The sequence below is a fragment of the Gorilla gorilla genome, chromosome 23, assembly GCF_029281585.2.
Source record: "Gorilla gorilla gorilla isolate KB3781 chromosome 23, NHGRI_mGorGor1-v2.1_pri, whole genome shotgun sequence".
NCBI lineage: Eukaryota > Metazoa > Chordata > Mammalia > Primates > Hominidae > Gorilla > Gorilla gorilla.
The window spans coordinates 45,294,658-45,309,691 of NC_086018.1; positions in this window are offsets into that span (position 1 = coordinate 45,294,658).

Below are 15,034 nucleotides of genomic sequence, written 5' to 3' on the forward strand. Positions count from 1 at the left end.
TAGCAGGAGGAAAGAAAAGACTTAAAAAGACAAAGTAGATTACAGGAAAGCAATGATTTCTCCGGCTATTTGTCACTTCGAGTGCAATACATTAACAAAGTGCTGTAATAAGGAGAGCTACTAAAAAATGATTTATTGATACTTTAGACCTGTTAAAACAGGTTAATGTCAATACAATTAGCTCCTGGATCAAGACAATCCCCAAGTTGATAAAAGAGCATTAAATGCCACTCCATCAAAATGGGGGAGGGGCTGAGGACTTTGCCCGCAGGGAAGCAAGGAGAGAAATGTTCTCTGACAGTGTCCACTCTCCCACCCCTGGGGTCCCCTTGGGCCCTCACCCCCCAGGACTCCATGGACTGGAGTCTGAGACTCGGGCTGTTCTAAGAAATGGACAGTTTTTGTCTGGAAGGCTCGCCGGCTCTGCTATTTCACAGATGGGCGACTCCTGAGTAATTTGGGAGAATATCGAGCAATTGTTATGCTGGGAAAATGGGCAGAGAAGAGCAGGTGAGTCACCAGGAGACTGCCAGAAAATGAGAGTATTCTCAGAAATGAGCAGAGCTCCGGAGCCTGGTAATGGATGGATGGGTCAGGGCCTGGTCCCTGGGCGCATCCCCTCACCTTGCTGAGCCTGCTCCCTTCTTGGCCAGTCTGTGCAGCTGTGAGCCCTGAGCGTGGCCCCTGCCTGGCACTGCATGGACCCTGGACCTGCAGACCCCCTCAGTGCCATCTTCCACTCGGAGGGATCTGTCCTTTGGGGAGTGAACCGAGGCTGCATTGGTCTTCAGTGCTCCCCTGGGTGGTCATGAGGGCATCACCGCCACAGTGTGAGATGGGACGATCTTAATGTCATCATCCCAGTCCTCAAAGAGTTGTTTGAAAATGGTCGCCTTTTAAGGCAACAGTGCACAGGATGAGAATTCAGATGACATAGCCCTGAGTGTGAGGCACCTCAGTCTCCGTCGCCCACCCCTCCCCACCTCTTCTGCACAGGCAGCAGCTGCTTCTGGGCCTGGTTTTCCTTCCAGAGTCAGCCTGCATGTTGACATGCACATGGCTCTGCTCTGGGCATGTTTGCCAGACATACCAGGCAGCTTCTGTGGGTTATGTTGCAGAGCCAACGACACCCAAGTCGCGGGGGCTTTTTCTGAATCAAGGGTTGATTTCTTGCTGGCCGTGCATCTGCCCTGCATTCTTCTTCATTCCCGACCAGGCTGAGGCCCAGCCCTGATGAGGCATGGCAGAGGGAACACAGAAACAGTGAAACACACAGTGGCTCTTGGAGTGACGTATGCCACTTTAGCTTGTGTTCATTGGCCAAAGGGTTGGAGCTGAGGGTTCCTGGATTCTGAGCTGGCGGCTAGTGGAGAGGAAGGGTGTGTGGACAGAGGGCAAAGCGGCAGTGATGGTGTGACATGGGATAAACGGGGTGCAGGGCTGGGACTGGCGGGGGTGGTGGCAGGCCCACGTGGCCTCTCCCCTTCCGGGCCTCTCTGTGGAGGCTTTGGCTCTGCTTCCCAGGCAAGGTGTGGGTGTGGTCCAGGGCTCCCAAAGGCTCAGAAAGAGCAGGGAGTAGCTGTGGCAGGGTGGGAGCCTCATGGCCACCTCCCAGCCCTTCACAGAATGCCAGAGCTCCAGAGGACATGGAGCCTTGGCCGCTGGCCTTTCCTTACCCAGGCAGGGGGGCTGAGTCCCAGAGCTCGCGAGGCAAGAATGGAGACCAGAGCCCCAGGATCCTGGGTCCTGCCAGGCTGGGTCCTGTGTCATGCTGGCCTTCCCTGCATCTTCACCCGGCACCAGGGGTGGAGAGCCCCGGGCACCCTAGAGTCGGGAATAGGGGGCACCCAGGCCCTGGTGCCCAGCTCAGGGCAGGAGCTGGTTTGCCCCAGGCTCACTCTTCCCCTCCCTCCGAGACCCCCAGCCTCCAGCTTACTCTGGGGTCTGTGCCGTCGCAACTCTGTCTTCTGGGGTCTGACCTGTTCCTGGGCCACCTTGGGCACATCTGTTCTCAGCACCATGGCTGCAGAGCCTGGGGCGTTCAGATGGACTAAAATTCTGTTTCCCAATTCCAAGTTCTCAGGAGAGAGGGTTGGACGGGGCCAGCTGGGGCCCCTGCCCAACACACGTCCCGTTAGCCTTGCCAGGTGAAGGCAGGCTCTCCATGATCCGGGTGGACATCATGGCTGTGCTGATTCGGCAGCTGCATCCAGTGTTTGGATAAGGTGCAGTTTGGGGACAAGGTAAGTGCCCCGAGAGCGAAGGCCTAGTTCATCACTGAGGCCATGACCCCAGAACTGTGCCTGGCAGGGGGCAGCAGGTGTTTCTGAATGAATGAATGGGTGAGGAGAAGCCATCTCAGCGCTGGGAGGGAGGCAGGCTCAGTGAAGATCCGGCCCCCACTCTGGTGAAGGGCAGCAATCCCTATCCCTGTGGGGTTGGGGGTTCCAGGGGTGGCTAGGAGCTGTGGCCCTGCCCCTTGTCCTACCTAAACCCCCCAGGACACCAGCTCTGACACCCACCTGGGTCTGACTCGCCCTGGATCAGGTGGAAGGCTCTGGCCTGTCCCGAGCCCCTCCCACTGCTGTAACAAGGAAGCTGAGATGAACACAAAGACAAAAGTGGCCCCTGCCCCCTGGGCACAGTGGACTCGTGGAAAAGACCCCTTGTTTCCTTCTTTGTCAGAAGCCCAGGAAAGAGCAGCTCTTTCAGTTTCCAGGACTGATTGTTCGGAGTGTTCTAAAGGATGTCTCTTCCTGAAGAGAAATTCTCCTCCTGAAAATTACCCATCACAGTACTTTGCGGTCTTTTCTCATTTCTCATCTCAGACCCTTAATAGCCTTGCCAGCGCCAAAGGCCTCCGTGTGACTCTCAGCGGCTATTACCCTTGTCACCTCGAACGCTGCCGCTCCCCGGCTCTGTGAAGGCCCAGCAAAGCTCTCGCCCCCATCTCCAGCCCTCTCCAAATGCTCCTGAGCAGCGGCATTAAGGATCTCATTTCAGCGAGTGATGCCTGGCCTGTGGCGGGGGGGACCCTGGGCCAGGGCAGGGAGCCTGGAGAAGGGGGATGTGCCCCAGGTACCCCAGCCAGGCCTGGAAAGAGAAAATCTAAGTCCAAAGGAGGTCTCACCTCTGTCCCCAGCAGCATCTTGGGGTGGGTCGGTCTGCCTCTGAGACCCCAAGTGCAGACCCTGGGGCAGACAGCACTTAGCTGGAGGCGTGACCCAGGGGTCCTGGGGGCACTTGGGGAGACACGGAGGTGCCTTCCCAACACTTGCGGAGGGAATTCAACTTGTCTCTGTCCAGATCGGCCCCGCTCTGGAGAGGCAGCCTGTGGTCCAGAACAGGGAGAGCCATGCCTCAAGAAGCAGGTGCATCTGCTGGAAGAGAGGCTGGTGAGCAGGGTGCTAGGGTCAGGCTGTGTCCAGCCATCCCTGTCCCCACAGTGCCTGGGGTCCTGGGCAGGGAGCTGAGCATGGTGAGGCTGTGGACTGGATGGTTCCTGAGGCTGAGGGGGCCGTTCAGGGGTCCTCAGTGATGCCTTGCTGTTCTAGCCCAGAAATGGTCTCCCTTGCTCTGCCTGACCTTGATGTGCAGAGCTGCGGCCCCTCTGCTTCCACTGAGGGGTCCTTGCAGGAATGAGGGTCTCGTGCCCATAGACAAACTGGCAGCTGGCTTTGAGTCCCTCCCTCCATTCCTCCAGGGCTCACCCACCTCGGCTGGCAGGCAGGTGGGAGACAGTGTGCTCCCCCCTCCCCGCAGAGTCCCTGCTCCTCTGTGGCCAGCCCAGGGCTCTGACCACACCTGTTGTCATCATCCTTGCAGGAATTCATCCCAGCTCTACCCAGGCCATGCGCCAGGCTGAGCCCTGTGTGGTTGTTCTGTGAGTCCCTGGTGCTGGCTGGGGTCCTGGCTCTGAGGAAATGGTCAGCAAATGGTGAGGAAAGAACAGGCAATAAACAAATGCATATTAATCAGCTATTCATTCAATATGGACAGCCCACGAGCAGCTGACAGACGAAGGGATGCTCTGCTGAGATGGACGGGAATGGCTTGTCTGAGATTCTGAATAATACAAGACCTTGGAGATGCATCCCCAGGGCAAGAAGTCTCTGCCTAGGACAGACCAAAGGGGCATTAGTTTAGTTGGGAGGGAAATTTGCTGAGCCTTCAAATCACACTGTATCCTGTGTGGGTCCCGGCTCTGAGCTCACCGGCTGCAGGGGCCTGGGAGTCCCGGGCAGATCTGGTGAGCAGTGGGGCTGCCTCGGCTCATGGGGGAGAAGGAAGTACTCCTGCCCATGGCTGCTAACTCTCTGTCTCTCTCTGTCTCTCTGTCTCTGTCTCTGTCTCTGTCTCTGTCTCTGTCTCTCTGTATCTCTCTGTCTATCCGTCTCTCTCTCTCTCTCTCTCTCTCTCACTTACTCAGGCTCTTTTTCTCTCTTTCCCTCTGTTCCTCTTTCCCTCCTTCCTTCCCTCCCTCCCCATCCCTCCTCCTCCTCTTTTTCCTCCATCTCTCTGCCTGTCTTCTTCCCATTTCTGTTTTCTAATTTGTTAGGAGGAGTAGTCAGTGATGGCCTTGATGTTGCTGGTTTTACATATTCTACCCACCAGGTATTCTGGGGTCCACTTTTATCTGATCAAAACTTCATATAAGTCCTGGCATTGAAAACCCGCAGGATCCCTGAAATGTTTCTCTTGGTTTAGATGGTGGCAGCTCTGGAGGGACATTCTGTGAAGGGATTTTATTAGTGGTGATGACCCAGGCACTGATGTTAGAGGTGAAGGGAACCGAGCCGTCAGAGGCCCTGCACCTGCACCCCATTTACTTCATGGCGGGTCTCCTGAGAAGAGCAGGGCCTCACAGATGGCCTTGGAGTGGGTAGCAGTGCTTTGTGGGGACTTTGTTTTTCCTCCGTGCCAGGACATTAAGACTCATCCTAGAACAAAGCGCTCCTGGTACAGCAGAGCCTCACCTTGGACCCGGCGACCATCACCTGTTTCTGCAGCTCCGCTCTTGGGCTGGTGAAGAGCAGGTTCAGCAGCAGTTAGGGGAAAAGTGATGGGCTCAGGAGGAGGGGAGACAAATGTCCATCTCCAAGTGCATGTGCTGCAGGCGCTTAATAGATAGAGGGCCTGTCTCAGCCACTAGAAGTGCCTGCTGACCATAGGGAAGCACTCGCCTCTGCGAGCGTGGGCAGCCATCATCAGAAGGGCAAGCCCTTGAAGAAGGTCCCCACGTTCTGCAGGATCTGTGACCTTCTCAGGTTCAGGCCTGAGATGGAGCCTCCACAGCTGACCCACATCAGCAGAGGAATCAAGGGCTGGGCCCTGGGAATCAGACTGTCCAAGGACAATGACCATAGTCCCCGGCTAGTGGCGTCTTTCAGTTTGGTGGCCTGGGGCTGCTTACAAGTCAACCTGGAGCCTGACATCCAGCCCAGCTCTGCACCTCGGTGGCCCAGGCGCCTCCACACAGAGCTCGCTGTGCTGACGGGGAGTTGGCACCCTGTGCTGGACACCTGCTGGTGGTCCATGCATTGCACCTGGGATGTACGAGGGCAGCAACCCAGGACTTCTGGCTCCTGCAGGCTGGCCGGAGAGGGGTGGGGGCATCTTGATGAAGTGAAATGTGAAAAGGGTAAGATGCTGTGAGTGCCATTTGGAGGACTGCAGGAGGGGCATTGCCGGCAGGTGCAGGGGCTCAGGAAGGGGGCCAGGGGAGTGGTGGCTGTGGAGCCAGTCTTGATGGAGAAGCAGCCTTTCATCAGCCGCACATGTGGGTCAAGGTGAACCTGCATCAGTGGGGTCAAAGCAGCAGCAGTTTCACGTGGGTTCATGTGGCTGGAGGAGATAGCCGGGGAGGTGGGGTGGAGTGCCTGTAGTGGTGGTGACAACCAGGACAGGAAAGATTCTAGCAGGGGCCAAGGTCTGCGGGCTCAGGGAGCCACGGGAAACTCCTGGTGGGCAGCTCAGGAAGGTGGGGCTACGTCTCCCTTGGTGCAGCCACAACCTCTGCCTCCCTGGGACCTCTGCCTGCTCCCCATGATCCTGGGGTCCACAGTGAGGGCCGTAGGCTCAGGCAGGTGAGGTGACCTGGTGAAGGACGCATGGTTGGTCAGCAGGGGTGCTGGGACTCAACCCTGATCCTGGATGGTTCATCCCCTCACACCCAAAGTAGGGTGGGGTGGGTATCCATTCAAAGTGCTCGGATTATGTGCAGGCTCTACTGCACATGACCTCACCAAAGCCTCACTGGAAGTGACAAGTGGGTGCTGTTGGCTCCGACTCTGCCCCTGTCTCCATTGTGACCCCCACCACGAGCCGAGAGCTGCAAAGGGTGGGCTTGGTGGAAGCCCCCGGGGTCTCAAATTCCAATGACTATGGCTGTCAGCTGGGTGGTCACATGGACGTGTTTTCGTTTGTTCTACCGAGAGCCAGATGTTGAGCTCCACTCAACCTCCCCCATTCTGTTTTTCTTTTCTTTTCTTTTCTTTTTTATTCTGAGATGGAGTCTCGCTCTGTCACCCAGGGTGGAGTACAGTGGCATGATCTTGGCTCACTGCAATCTCTGCCTCCTGGGTTAAAGCAATTCTCCTGCCACAGCCTCCTAAGTAGCTGGGATTATGGGGACCCGCCACCATGCCTGGCTAAATTTTGTACTTTTAGTAGAGACGGGGTTTTACCATGTTGACCAGGCTGGTTTCGAACTGCTGACCTCAGGTGATCCAGCTGTCTCAGTCTCCCAAAGTGCTGGGATTATAGGCGTGAGCCACTGTGCCCGGCCCCCATTCTGTTTGTTGCATTTTGTGCAGGCGTATTTAATGCCTTCTCTTTCAGAAGGCACAGCTATGATCCTTGTGTGCTGATGAGCAGCCTCCATCTGCCCATGAAGCAGGCTGCATCTCATGCAATTTCGGAAGCTCCTAAGGAGGTGGTGTGGTGAGACAGCAGGAGTGCTGGCTGGGAAGCAGTGTGGTGAGATGGCAGGAGAGCTGGCTGGGAAGTTTGCAACCTGAGTCAGCTTCCAACCAGCTGGGTGACCTTGGACTTCTTTCCCCTCTCTGGGCCTTGAGTTTTCTAACTGGAACATGATGATCTTGGGTTTGATGTTCTTCAAGACTTCCTTCGGAGTAATAATGATATTCCCTCTTTCTCTTTTTTGTCTCTCTCTCTGTCTCTGTGTGTGTGTGTGCATGCACGCCCACACATGCATACGTGTTTTGTCAGAGTTGGTATACCAGATATGGAGAGTTTCTCTCTAGGAACCATATTTCCTTGTTGACATCATAGCACCACGCTTTGTAAAGACTCCTGTTCCAGGAGATCCTTACTTGATCTACCTAACCAGGGTCTCAGTTCAACAATTGGCATCTTGGCTGAGTCCATCCAAGGGCAAACTCCTTCACCACCTACCCAGTCATTCACTGATCCCTCTTATCCATTCACCTTCCCATCTAGCCATCTCTTCTATTGATTCATCCCTCCATCCAATCAACCCATATCCATCCATCCATCCCTCCATCCACCTGCCTGTCCATCCATCCATCCATTCATCCATCCATCCATCCCTCCATCCACCCGCCTTCATCCTTCCATCCATCCCTCCCTACATCCACCCACCTGTCATCCATCCATCCATCCCTCCATCCACCCACCTTCATCCTTCCATCCATCCCTCCCTACATCCACCAACCTGTCATCCATCCATCCATCCACCCACCTGTCATCCATCCATCCATCCATCCACCCACCCACCTGTCATCCATCCATCCAAAATCCATCCTCTTTTCATGCATCGGTCCTACCTTGTCACCCACTCATTCTTCCACCACAACGTGGATCTAGGGTTCAGAACAACTAGAACTAGAATCCCAGATGTACTGGATTCTAATACATCCAATTGTAATCATTGTTATTTTTGTCTGTCAGGTTATCTTTCCCCCACACCCCCTCCCTGACAAGTGTGCACTTTCCTGACCACAGAGGTGGACCTGAGGTGCAAGCTGCATCAGCCAGAGTCCCTCTTGTGAGTCTAGTGAGGGAGGCTGGTGGGGCTGGGCCAGGTGGGGGCAGTGCCCAGAGGACAGGCCAGTGGGTACCTCCACCCTGACCCGGAGCTGGCCTGTCTGGTCTTTTGTCTGGGCCACTCAGCCTTGCTCTTGGGTTCTGTGTCCCACCCAGTGTCCTCCAATAAATGTCCTTCTTTGCTGGGCTTAGCACTCAGCTCTGCTGCTTATGTGCATGTTTACTCCTTCCTCCTGGGAGGACTCTGCTCTGATGGAGGTCACGCTCTTTGAGGGAAAGAGACAACATGAGAGAGAGAGTGAGTGCACAGGCCGACCTCGTGAGGTCAAGTGTTGAATGAGGACAATCAGGGAGACTGGCAGGTGGGGGTGGAAAAGTGGGGTGGGAGGAGCACCTCCAATGGGGTGGTGAGGGAAGGTAGGGGGCAGAAGGTGCATCCAGAAGTGATACCTGGAGAAGTTATTTTAACACGGGAATGTGCAGGAACAGCTCAAGGGTTAGTGGTGGAAATGTGTGGTCATTCATGACACAAACTGATTCCTGATGTTGAGCTAACCCTCTGGGCACTGGCAGGTGAATGCTCCTGAAGGCTGCCAGGGGCAGCCCCTCATCCAGCCTGACCACCCCAGAGGCCCGAGAGGCACTCGGTGTGCTGGGGAGGGCAGCTGACTGGGCTGACTGGCCATCTGGCATGGGGTCCAGCCTTGTCCCCTGGCAAGCAAGAGATAGGGTCTGTGGCCAAGAGATCAGCTCTGGCCATGCCTGCAGGTGGCTGATGATACCCTCTGGGCTGTGGGCTGGTCTGGTGGGCTCAGGACTGGCAGAGGCTGGGCTTGGAGCTGAAGTGGGGAAGGTAGGGGGACAGGCCCATCCTCTACCCCATGTTCCGAATTCCCTGTGTTGGGAACAGCAGGAGGCGCATGAGAGAGCAGCCCCGATGCCCCCAGGCTGTCGGGCACCCTGCTGGAATCCGGAGGTCACCCAAGCAGGAACCTGCTGTTTCTGGGTTCATGCCCCCATGTGAGAGCCACACCGTGCAGGGACCAGGAAGAGCCTGGAAGTTGTCTGACCTGGTGACCTCTGGCCAGACCCATCTGGGCACCCCGCATGCATGAGCACATCTGGAAGGGGAGCAACAAAAACCTCAACAAGTGCAACAGCTGGAGCTAAACAAGTATGTCAATTGTATGTTGAAAGGATGCACGAGAGAAATTTTTAATACGCAGCACTCAGGGAAGGAAAAGCTGTCGCTTTGCTCCATTAATTCCCACAATTAACGACACCAAATCTGTTCCTATCTTTATCTCCAGACTTGACCAGAAAGCTATTTTCTTAAAGACGTTATTTCCCAATTACGGAAGTAAGATGTCCCCCTTACAGGTAAGTTCATAAAGTGCAGAAAAGTTTACCGGCGACGATTCCATATTGTGAGCGTTCGTGCCAAGGCAAAGATCTTGGGAAGCACAGCAGCTGCCTTCATCACTGGCTTCTCATGAAAACCACGAGGAGGGTATTATTATTCCCCAATTTCAGATGGGAAAGCTGAGGTCCAGGCGAATTAATAACTCTCCCGGCCAGGCGCAGTGGCTCACGCCTGTAATCCCAGCACTTTGGGAGGCCGAGGTGGGCATATCACGAGGTCAGGAGGTCGAGACCATCCTGGTTAGCACAGTGAAACCCCGTCTCTACTAAAAATACAAAAAATTAGCTGGGTGTGGTGGCGGGCGCCTGTAGTCCCAGCTACTCCGGAGGCCGAGGCAGGAGAATGGCACGAACCTGGTAGGCGGAGCTTGCAGTGAGCCGAGATCACACCACTGCACTCCAGCCTGGGCGACAGAGCAAGACTCCGTCTCAAAAAAAAAAAAAAAAAAAAGGAAAATAGCTCTCCCAAGGTTGCAGATTCGGTCACTGGTGGAGCCAGGAAGCAAATCCAGGCCTCATCACGACAAATCTTGATTCTGATGTGTGAAGAGAGGTGGTTACTGCCAGCCACGCCAGCCTCGGGCTAACCTGCCCCGACCCTGGAGGATCCCTTCTACTCACCCAGCACAGCTGCAGCCAGGTAGAGCCAGGCCATGTGCTAATTCCAGCTCTGAGTCCAGCCAGGCTGCCTGGTGGGGGAGACCTACTTTCTCCTTAGCCCCTGCGCCTGTGAAGCGTGGTCCACACTGGATTCATCTTCTGGGGTTGCTGTGAGAATTGCATGAGAATAACTGTAGGTGTCCTGGCCCCCAGAGCCGCCCCCAGCGCAGATGAGCTTTTACGGGGACCACATAGGTTTCTGTTTCTCTGTCCTTGTGGTAATACTGGCAAATAATTTTGACACACCCTATTTAATCTCAAATGAAAGATGAAGGCTGGCTGCTTCTCTGCCCACCACCTCTCCAGGACTCACCTGTGGCCCTGGAATGAGGCTGCCATTGCTTGGGACACTGCCCAGCAGGCAGAGGTGCCCAGCACAGAGGCCTCTGCACACCCAGACATGACCCAGGTTCTGATAGCCTGGCCAAGATTCACACAGCCCCCTGGGATGGGAACGACACTGGCCAAGCTGCGCGATTCCCCAGGAGGAGGAACAGGGTATTTTTTAAAATGGATACATAATAATTGTACATATCTATGGGGTGCAGAGTGATGTTTCCGTACAGACAATGTGTAGTGATCAAATCGGGATGATTAGCACTTCCATCATTTAACATTTCTTTGTGTTCAGAACATTCGAAATCCTCCCTTCTAGCTTTCTGTGCATATGTCATGGTTTTGTCCGTTGCTGTCTTCCCCACATGGGGACGGTGCATGGTGCGAGGTTTGCCTTCAGAGAAGTGAATCTCTGGGAAAACTTCCTGGAGAAGATGGCATCTGTGCTGGATCTCAGGAACCCGGGGTGACTTCAGCAGGGGACAGTGCTACGGAGAAGGTCTCCTGCAGAGGGCTGGGGAAGCCAGGGCCTAAGCTGGGGGGTCCTGGGCATGTCCAAGGCCTGGCGGGGCCCAGGGAAGGTGGCTTGTGCCCTCACAATGGAGGGCCTTGAATGCAGTGGGGGGTTCCCTCAAGTACCTTTGGCTGATCACCACTCTTGCTTTGGAGGGAAAATGCAGAGTGTGCTCGCGTGATTCTGCACGGGAAGCTTCATTTTCAGGATGGGTGATTTGGGCATGGGATGAGGACCCAGTAGGGGATCCCTTCCTTAGCCACAGGAGAGGAGCAAGGCTGGGAGGGAGGGGCTGGAAGCAGAGAGACCTGACGCCTGGATTCAGGCATCAGGGAGGGTATGGCCAGCTCTGTTCCGAGATAGCTCACCTGGGTGAACTCGAGGCTGGTGGGGACCTTAGGAGGGACAGGAGGCCACCTTAGGGGGAGGGTGCTGTATTTGGACTGATCAATTCCTCAACCCATGAGTATTGAGTACCTCCTCTGGGCCCCATTCTGTGAGACCGGGTGTGGCTTTCTGGTTGACCCATCTCAGAAGCATTTTGCAAAGGTGGATGGATGCTCCCAGCCCCACAAGCTCTGGCCCTGGCATCTCTGTGGGTGCCAGGATGCAGAGGTGGGCTGCAGAGGCCCAGATTCTGCGGAAGTGCCCTCGCCTGTTGAGTGGAGCTGTTTCAGCCTAAGTGCCCTCCACCACTCGGAATGTGGATTAGCTCTGGAGAACTCATCTGAAATAGATATTTCTCTCCGCTGCCGGAGGGATTTATTGGCAACACTAGCCATCTATTAGCATTATCTGGGGACTCTGCACTGGTGAGAATAGATACTATAAATCTTAGTTGTATAAAAACCCAGGAGCTAGAAGGCTTTAGTGGACGGCAAATAGAAAAGTCCAATGAGTTCAGACCTGTTTATTTTACTTGGAGGGAAAGAACATTCCGTACCCAGCCAGGCAGGAAATGGGTTTTGGGGACGGCCACTTAGCCCAGCTGTTGGCCCTGAAACTGTGGGAGTAATCTCTGCCTGCAATTAGAGCAGGAGGCTCAAAGGACCGTGTTTGGGAGCCAGTGATGGAGTCCTGCGGAGAAGTGAGGCCTGGAACTTCAGGCGGGCGGCCGTGGGGCCTCACGGGAAGGAGACTCTGCGGGCAGGCTGTGCGCTCAGCTCTCAGCCACCCGGTGCCTCGGATGGAGAGGACTGTGTGTCCTGGTTGCCTGGGACAGTCCCATGATGCCAGTGACCCTGGCATAATTAGCCATCGTTCCCTCTTTCTCTAAGTGTTGTGGCATGGATGAGAAATGGTGTTATTTACCAGTTCCATCTCTGACTGTCCATTGCTCTGCCTGCAATGGTAGATGATTCTGCTGCCCAGCTTGTCATCCTGGTCTTGGGGGGGGCTCCGGGGAGTCCTCTCTGAGCACGAGCTTTGGGAGTTGGACCCTTTCCACTCTGTCCCTAAGCGGGACCATGTGAACCCCTCCCCTCTGTGGGACATAGAAGGAGCAGAGGTTCAGGGCGTGGGTGCCAGACCCAGTCCTGCTGCCTGCTAGCTGCTCACCTCTCACTTCGGGCAAGCTCTTCACCGCTCTGAGCCTTAGCTTTCTGATGTGCAAAATGGACAGGATATGAGTTCCTATGCATGACAGGCAGAATTTCTAAACATGGACCTTGTATTATCTTCTTTTGGCTGCTGTTGCAAAATACCGCAAACAACTGAAATTTATCCTCTTATAGTTTTGGAGGCCAGAAGTCGTAAATCAAGGTGTTGTCAGGGCCACGCCCCCTCCGCAGGCTCTAGGGGAGAAGCTGTTCCCTGTCCCCTTCATCTCCGGGGTTGTGGGCAGTACATGGTGCTCCTTGGCTTGTAGGTACATCGCTCTGATCTTGGCCTCCGTCATCACGTGGCCTTCTGCCTGTGTCTCTGTCTGTGTGTCTCTTCTTGTAAGGACATCAGTCACACTGAATGAAGGACCCACCTACTCCAGGGTGACCTCATTTTAACTAATTATATCGGCAATGACCTGTTTCCAAATGAGATCGCATTCTGAAGTTCTGGGAAGGACATGCATTTTGAGGGAACAGGTCAACCCAGTACAGCACCCTGAGGATGTTCTGTGCTAATCCCTGGAGCTGATGAAGATGAGATGTCATTCCTGGGCATATGTTCTGCTTATGCACAGTCTACCTCATGGTAGGGAGATTACCTGGGTGGGTCTGGTTTAATCAGGTGATGCCTTTGAAAAGCAGAGGATGTGCCCTCGTGGAAGGAGGAAGAGGAAGTCAGAGGGATTGGAAGCATGAGATTCAATGTGCCGTTGAGAGTGTGAGGCTGGAAAAGGCCACATGGTGAGGAGTGTGACTGCCTCCAGGGGCACGGTGGCCCCAGCTGACAGCTGCCTAGGAACAGAGACCTCAGTCCAACAACTGTAAGGACTTGAGTGAGCTCAGAAGCACCTTTCTCTCCAGAGCATCCAGACGGGACTCCGCTGGGCTGGCACTTGGATTTTGGTCTTGGGAGACCCCCTGGCAGGGAACCCGGCCACACCCTGCTGGACTTCTGACCTACAGAACTGGGAGCCAATAAACTGGTGGTCATTTGTTATGCATTACTCATGGGCTGGCTGGAAGGGTGATGAGTTACCACAAGCAGGGTTGAGACCCTGGCTGGGAGCCGAGCCTGCGTTATGACTGACCTCGTGAGATTATTGTTGCTACAGAATCAGAGGACACCACACGGGGCACCCAGAGAGTCACTTTGGGCCCATCCTGTCCTGTGTATGGACAAGAAATGCCCCTTGCTCGTGAACTTGACCCGTTTTCCTGCCTCCCCTGGTTTCCTTCCTCAACACCAAACCCCGAACACTCCTTGTGTCTCCCAAAATCCAGGCTCCCCATTGCCCTAGGGGTGAAGCTCATCCCTGGACTGGCATCCTTGGTCTTCCTGAGCACCCTTCTGTTCCCATGCCCTTGTCTCTCTTGGCCCCAGTGCCCTCCATCCAGCCACAAGAAACACGGGCCCTGCCCCATGGCCTCAGCCTCCCTCCCGCTCAGCTCACCATTCCCCTCTCCAGGAGCGACCTGCCTGCAGCCTCTCTGGGCCACTGCCTCCCTTTCCGTGGTTCTCCCTTGTCTGGATGCCCCAGGGTGGCTGGAGACTGTGCCACATCCTCTTACTGCCCAGCAAGAGCCCAGGGTAGGCAGTGCCCAGAGCTTAGCCCATCCATCAGCTCTTCTGCTCCAGGACTTTGCATCTTGCGTGGTCGGGGGCAAGCGTGGAAGAAATGGGTGAGCTTTGTCTTTTCATTTATTTCATGGACAATCCCCAAGGCCTGGGATGGTGCTTGGTCCAGGGTAGGGACGCAGTGAGTCTTGGCTGAAAACAGCGTGGTTAATTTCAGCGGTGGTCCTGGGCGAGGTGGTTGAATGGCTCTTGCTGCTGGCCCCACCTCCTTGAGAGCCTCTGCAGCCCCAGACCCACCTCCTTGGCCTTACTTCTGTCCTGTGACCCAAACGTCCTTCAGTAAGCTCCTTCTTTGTTTGCAGCAGTCGGAGTTAGTTTCTGGTGATTGCAGTCGGCCCCCAGCAGATCCCCAGGAGTGAGGGCCCCATGGACCCGGCATCTGGACACAGGAATACCCGAGAAACACGAGCTGAAAGATCAAAGACAGGAAAGGAGGGCAAAGGCCATTGAGGGACTGCCTCCGTCAGTGAGGGGCTGTGACTAGCCCAGAGCCCCCAGCTGGGAAGGAGCAGGGTCCAAAGTGAGCTCAGGGCCAGTGCCTGTGCAGCAGCTGTCCACACAGGGGGTGCCCACTGCCCGAGCGCCTGGAAGAGCGGGCTCTGCATTCGCTTTTACCCGAGACCAGAGGAGAGCCCGCGGCGGTGCTCTGTGGCTACACACCTGCATTTTGGTCACACTTTCTGGTCTTTGTGGCCTCACATCCTCTCTCTAACGTGTGCTGAGTGGCAGGGCTTGAGTGCGGGGGCCCATGCGGAGGCCCCGCCGGGTAGCAGCACCGTTCCTGTCGATAGCGGCTGGAGGGGTATCGATCCCACTCATAAGCACACAGGAGCC